The sequence below is a fragment of the Alosa alosa genome, chromosome 8 (assembly GCF_017589495.1).
Source record: "Alosa alosa isolate M-15738 ecotype Scorff River chromosome 8, AALO_Geno_1.1, whole genome shotgun sequence".
NCBI lineage: Eukaryota > Metazoa > Chordata > Actinopteri > Clupeiformes > Clupeidae > Alosa > Alosa alosa.
Window position 1 is genome coordinate 23,877,559 of NC_063196.1, and position 6,258 is coordinate 23,883,816.

At 42.4% G+C, this 6,258-nt stretch overlaps 1 long non-coding RNA gene across 1 annotated transcript; it reads left to right on the forward strand.

The window, feature by feature from the left end:
• The first annotated feature begins 2,519 nt into the window (after nucleotides 1–2,519).
• On the forward strand, nucleotides 2,520–3,472 carry LOC125299164. The gene is made up of 3 exons (XR_007194330.1): nucleotides 2,520–3,219; nucleotides 3,299–3,373; nucleotides 3,462–3,472. It is a non-coding gene; the product is annotated as an uncharacterized LOC125299164 (long non-coding RNA).
• Nucleotides 3,473–6,258: the final 2,786 nt, after the last annotated feature.

Below are 6,258 nucleotides of genomic sequence, written 5' to 3' on the forward strand. Positions count from 1 at the left end.
TTCTCAGATCTAGGATCTAGGACGTATTTTTCTTCTGGTATTTACTTTGCTTTTTAGTTTACTTATAAATTTATGTATCATTTTCTCTGTATCTCTCTCTCTCTCTCTCTCTCTCTGTGTATGTGTGTGTGTGTTTATTGGTGCAACCCTCAGATCAGGCAGTGAATCTGAACCTCACGGGGAGCCAGGTGAAGATGCTTTTGAGGGAGAGAGAGGAGAGTAGAGTGTCTTTCTCTGCCTCCGTTTATACATCTGGTGATGGATCCACAGGACCCTTTCGAGCGCTAACGACTGTAGTCTTCAAACATGTCACCATTAACATCGGAAATTGCTACAACCCAAACACAGGTACTAGAGGGCTGGTAGACTTGCTGTTGGCTCCATGTTCACCTGTTTTCCTGTAGATGCACTATAGGCATGGGGTTCATTTAATTCCCTCGCTTGTAGCGAAAGGAGAGCACAGTCACCTCACCTGGCCTTAAACCCAGGTCTTTGGGGTACCAAACCTGCAGCTTGACTGCAACTCCTAGAAACCAGGCTCGGTGGTATGGCAGAGTGAAGGTTGAGTATTATAATAATAATAATAATAATAATAATAATAATTAGGGCTGTCAATTGATTAAAAAATGTAATCAAATTAATTACATACTCTGTAATTAATTAATCTAAATTAATCGCATATAGAATTTTTGCTGTGAAAGTATTTTAAATATTTAAATTAAAATGAGTCATTGAATAATCAGCATTAGTGACATTAAAGTTCAAAAACTCTTTTATTATTATTTTCATTGTTCAAAGAATGGCCATAATAATCTATGATATGACCTAATATTCTGAGGAAATTAATTTAAAAGTGCTTCGGGAAGAAGTTTTTTTTTCGCATACAAGGCATTTCAGGCCACAGATATAACCTAGGGGACACAGTGAAAATAAATTAACACTCCCCTCAATGTCAACACTATTTTTTTTCATTGATGTGTGACTTTAGAGTTAACGAACTCCAGTGATATGCAAATTCCTTGCTGCAGACATTGCAGAGGGCTTTATTTTAATTTAAATTGTATTTTTATTAACACCATCAGGCCAAAGTAAATGTTCCAATCAATGATCTAGGCAGCACATTTTCTTCTCTCTTCTTCATTTTACAGTCTAATGCAGTGGTTCTCAACCTTTTTTCAGTGATGTACCCCCTGTGAAATATTTTTTTCAGCCACGTACCCCCTAACCAGCGCAAAGCATTTTTAGTTGAGAAAAAAAGACTTAAAACAGAGCACTGTGCCATCAGTGTCTAATTTATTCAACTTTGGAACTGATAAACACATACACATACAACGTATATTTTCCTGAAATATTTATGAAATATTTTTTTATATAGTATTTTTGCATGGATTCTACTTTTTAAATATATGTATATTTTAACCCTTAGTACCCTAAGCTGTTTTTAGGGCATTTTCACTACATTTATTCATAAGGGTTTATTCTGGTCATTGTAAGTGCCACTCACACATATTATATATTGGGTTTTTTTCCCGGCTGAATCTAGGCTATCCAGATCTGCCATGATTTCATGTATTAGTACTAGCATTGATTTTATTTAGATTTTTAAAGAATTAAAATATAAAAAGTGTATTATAAAAAATCATTTATTTTGACATGTATCTCACCACAGCAAGCTCATAGCTCTACATGCATTTAATGTGTGTGTAGGGCAGACTGTCCTGAATCTGGCAATATCATTGCCATGGTGGAGGGATTCTCTGGGGATGAGCAATTTACAGATGTGGTGTGCGCCCAGGTCGGATTAACCATTAGGGCAACTGGGCACTTGCCCAGGGGCACGGGACCAGTAAGGGGCCCTGGGCACAGTCAAAATATTACTTTCGATCACGTTACAAACGCAGTACTCACTTCCCTAATTTTATGCAGATTTTGCAACCCGTTCAATCAAAATATTATGTTAAATCACGTCAAAAACAGTGTCTGTAGCTGTCTGCCGTCAGTCAATGAGTAAGGGCGAGCTATCACATCGAAACATTTCATAACATCCAGACTACGCTATAGTCGTCATGTTGAGATGTCATTTTAGCTAACGTGGTTAGCGTTTTCTCGGACGCAATTGAGCAGTTAGTCCACACTTCATCAACCCACAAACATGAAATCTACTTCTGTCCAAACTTTTGAGACTAAATTAAGTTTTTAGTGTAGCGCAGTAAGCACAAGCATAATTGTGTGGCTTTACGCACAGCGAGGGCATTCGTGTTTGTTAATGCCTGGTACAGATTGCAATCTAATGCAGACAAGGCTTACATGCTAAGAATATTACTGTACACATGTTTTGACAACAGAGGAAGCTGAAGGTGATAATATCTGTTACGTCCCTCCACTACCTGTGGTGGTGCTGTTTCCTCATTTAATGTTTGGCTGCTCGGCAGTATGTTTTTGCTTTCTGATTGTGTGCAGGTGTGACCTGTAATGAGTGGGCGGAGCCACAACCTTTTAAATCTAGGCACCCCAGACAGTCCACGGAGACTTGTGTTCTGGCTACCACGCTGAGTATTGGTCTTCCTGCGTTGTTCCAATTGTGTTATAGTTAAACTCCCATTTTCTGTTTTGTAATTTACCTTATTGTTTAATAAACCCCTAGACTAAAACAAGCCCTATTGACTTTTTCGGTCATTCTATGTTGTGGCCAGTGTGCCTGGCCATAACATTTGGGTCCTCGTCCGCTCTTTAGAGATTGTTAGGAAGTAGCAGGAAATTTTGAGTGCGACTTTGGGTGAGTACCATAATTTTTTCTGGGTAGAGGAGCGTGCACCTCAATTTAGTAAGCCGCCGGGCAGACACTGAGTCTGCCACTTTATTATTTTAGTTTCATTATTTTTGGTGGTGATGACCCTTAGTTGGTACGTTTCGGAGGTTGTGGTAGGCTGCGCAATCGGTCTGCTATGTCCTCACGGGTTCAACGTTCAAAGTACACCAGTGTAGCAGATTGGGCTACGCCCTATTATTTGGCTCCTTTGCTTCTCTCCCTGTGCTGGATTGGTGTGGCTGCGTTCATCCTAATTACGGGGCGGACCTAGGCAGACTTATATCTAGGAACGCAAATTGCTACCTGGATGTGCTACTTTCTCTCTTTCCCGTCTTCCGGGGCGCATAGTTTGGCGTGGATCACAACTTGGATGGTGAAGCCGCCATCAAGTGAATGCTCTCACGAGTAAGGTAAGCTACCTGACGTTTATCTGTGCTGTGCGTGCATGATTGCTCTTACATCCAGTATATCTCCACTTCCGTGTTGTAGAGCTTGGTCTGTCCTGTCGGCGTTGAGGCCGGTGTAGCACTGTTGAGCCTGGTGTCTGCCTTAAAGCAGCTAGAGGTAGGCTCGTTTATTTTAAACCCTTTTCGTAATCTAATTGATCTCCGTTTGCAAACGGCAATCCTAATTGCCTCGATTGTGTTATTAGCAGTGTTGTCCAGACTAACGCAGCTTCCCCCTCCCTCTCCCTCAACTTGATGGTTAGGAACGAAATCTTTTTAACCTGGTATGTATGTGGACAATATATTAAACTGCTAAAGGCTAATTTGCTATCTTTATTGTCCGTGATGGTAGTCTGTATACACTTGTTGTTTTCCACAGATATATGAAGTCGGCTGGCATCGCCAAGTGTCTCCACGCCACACGCGGCTGCTGTTCTGTCTCTTACGAAGTTTATCGCGTCCTCTTCAATCCTCGGTTTGACGCTGGGGTTATTGTGTAACCTACTGGTGGTATTGTTTGTCGTACCAGTTGTGATTGTGCATGGGATTAATTTTGGACTTATCTGTATAACGCATGTTTAGGGCTGTCTGGCCGTGTGGTGCATGCTTTGCATGTTTGATTGCTTGCTTCTTTCTGTGTATTTGCATGTGGTTTATTATGTTCTTTTCCTATGCCTTTCCTTTTTGTTCCCTGTTGATGCATGTTTAGAGCTGCTTTGCGCTGCATGCACATTTGAGTATTTGCGGGGTTAACTCCCCTGTATCTTACAGCCCCTTCATTGTAGTGTTGCATTGTGGGAACTGCTGTGCATGTGCATGTGTTTGGTTGGTAGTGGTGTGTGAGCGTGTATTTGTGTGCAGTAACGTTATTCCCCCCCATCGCCGTGACCAGGGCGGTTGCACTGCTCCAGCTTGACCTCTGTGGGACGGCCATTCTAGCCTCCAGTCCCACAGCTCAAAAGCTAAGTATAACCATACCGGCTAATGCTAAGTTAGTGTGATTGTGCTACCCACAGTTCTAACCATAGTCTCTCCCTCCTCTCTCCCTTGTTCTCCTTTGGACAGGTGCGGTGTGGTCCAAGCGAGCGGCAGGCTCACCCTCAGGTGGTGGGGTCCCTTCACGTTTCCTGTAGCACACCTCGGGTGTCAATCCTTAGCTTTGGAGTGCAGTGTGATTGCAGTGTGAGTGCAGTGATTGCAGTGTGATTCTCACGTGTGATGTGTGGGTGTCTTCTGGACCGCTTCCCCCCTCCTGTAGTCCTGTCGGTCGTGGTAAGCCCTCGCTCTGCTCCGTTTTCCCTTTTCTTGAGATTGCCCATAGACCTTGTGTGCCAGCTGACATCCAGCCTCGCTGGTCACCGTATGTACGGTATGGTGTGTGTGTGTGTCGTGTCTCTCATACTGGTATCTTTCAGGGGAATTGCTGAGACATTTTCTCAGAGTTGGGTTTTTTTATAATTGTAACTAAGATCTGTCAATAAAATGTATATTTTTGGAATCTAAGTCTCTAGCTTCTCCTGTGTTTGAACCTGTGTGACCTAAATTTAACTCAAAGGGTTAGCATTGGCTTAAACTATTTCCTAGGGGTGAACCCTCCCCCTAGGTGGCGTAGTCATCAATACATTATACTAACTACCTCATACCACTTGCCACACCAGGTAGGGGAACCACTGAAGACTAGAGAGGCTAAGTTTAGTTTTTTTTGGATAGGTAAGGGGTTGGGGTGAATCTCCCAGTCCTCCGGTACTCCCTTGTATGTCGCTTTAGTGAGTTCATATGAACTATAGTGCACTGCAATAGTGTAGTGTTTAACAGGTTGAGGTTAAGGTTAAAATAGTTGGCTGCATATTTTCGGGGTTCTTGACCCATTAGTGCGTCTAACCTTCCCTCAACTTGTCAGTATTGTGGCGTGGTAGTGTCATGTTAAAAGTTTTGTGGTCATTTCGGGGATTTTGATCACATCGTTTCGATATTTTTATAGCTGTGTAGCAGCCTGTAGTAGCCTATTTGTTTTCTTGTTTATTTTGGATTGTTATATTGATCATGTCTGTGGTTCAGGAGTTTGCAGAAAACCCTTCTGTAGAGGCGTTTAATAATCTTAAAAAAGAGTAACTTTTGGAGTTGGCTACCCATTATGAAATTGAGTTGTCCGCTTCTGAAAAACGCCTCAAACAGAGCATTAAAACTGTTCTACTACCAGTATTGGTAGAGAAAAGGGTTCTGCTTCCCGTCGATATGAGATTCCATCCGTTTGAAAGAACTTTCTATTCGGGAGAGAGTTAGACAATGAGAGGGAAGCGTCGCGTTTAAGAGCCTCCGAGAACGAGTTGGAAATGAAACGCTTAGATTTAGAAACTAGACAGGAAAATATTGATATCATTCACACTGGGTCTTTCGACGTGAGTAAGCACATTAGGCTTGTACCACCGTTCATTGAAAAAGACGTGGAAAAATATTTTCCGCATTTTGAAAAAGTTGCGTCAACCTTAAGTTGGCCGAAAGAAGTATGGACTCTGTTAATTCAGTCAGTGTTAACTGGCAGGGCACAAGAAGTGTGTTCTTCACTTTCACTTGAGCAAAGTAAAGACTATGGTGTGGTTAAGGCAGCTATTCTTAGTTGTTACCAACTAGTCCCAGACAGAGGCGATTCTAGACCTCAGAGCTTTGCTGGGGCACAGGCCCCCAACTCCCAATACATTAAAAAAAAAAAAAATAATAATAATAATAATAACTGCGCGCAATATGAAATAAATGGCTAGCCTGATTTGGACCATCACATATCTCCCCTAGGTCACAGATATCCTCCTCCATACTCTGAATAGTTTTACGTCTAGCCCCCATCATGTCCTCATCCGTTTCTTGCCTGTCTCTCTCCTCCTCCTCCTCCTCCCCCTGCCTGGTACTGGACTGCCCAGCCTGTGCTCTTTCTCCCCTCTCTTCTCCCTCTCTTCGACCTTCTTCTCCTCCTCCTCCAGCACTCTCTCCCTCAATTGTTGTAGCAGC